Raw genomic sequence first — 562 nt, forward strand, 5'->3', positions numbered from 1 at the left:
TGAAGGGGGGGTGGAGGGGAGGTGAAGGGGGGGTGGAGGGAGGTGAAGGGGGGGGAGTGGAAGGGAGGTGAAGGGGGGGGGTGGAAGGGAGGTGAAGGGGGGGGGTGGAAGGGAGGTGAAGGGGGGGGGGGTGGAGGGGTGGTGAAGGGGGGGGTGGAGGGGAGGTAAATGGGGAGGTGAAGGGGGGTGGAAGGGAGAAGTGGAGTGAGGGGAGGTGAAAGGGGGTGAGGGGAGGTTATGGGGGGTGAGGGGTGGGTGAGGGGAGGTGAAGGCCGCTCACTCACCCGTCTGGCAGGTCCCACGTGGATCTGAGGCAGGAGGCAGCGTGTTGTGGCCGCTCTCCCGCTGTGTCCCGGGCGCTCGCTCGCTCCCCCGCTGACTGTAGCGGCGCCGGGGGGGGGGGGTTATCGGGGAGACACTGACACTGGAGGGGAGGGGGGGGGGTGGAGGGGAGGTGAAGGCCGCTCACTCACCCATCCGGCAGGTCCCACGTGGATCTGAGACGGGAGGCAGCGTGTTGTGGCCGCTCCCCCGCTGTGTCCCGGGCGCCGCCATCTTGGGC

Source organism: Ascaphus truei, chromosome 5, assembly GCF_040206685.1.
Source record: "Ascaphus truei isolate aAscTru1 chromosome 5, aAscTru1.hap1, whole genome shotgun sequence".
Classification (NCBI taxonomy): domain Eukaryota; kingdom Metazoa; phylum Chordata; class Amphibia; order Anura; family Ascaphidae; genus Ascaphus; species Ascaphus truei.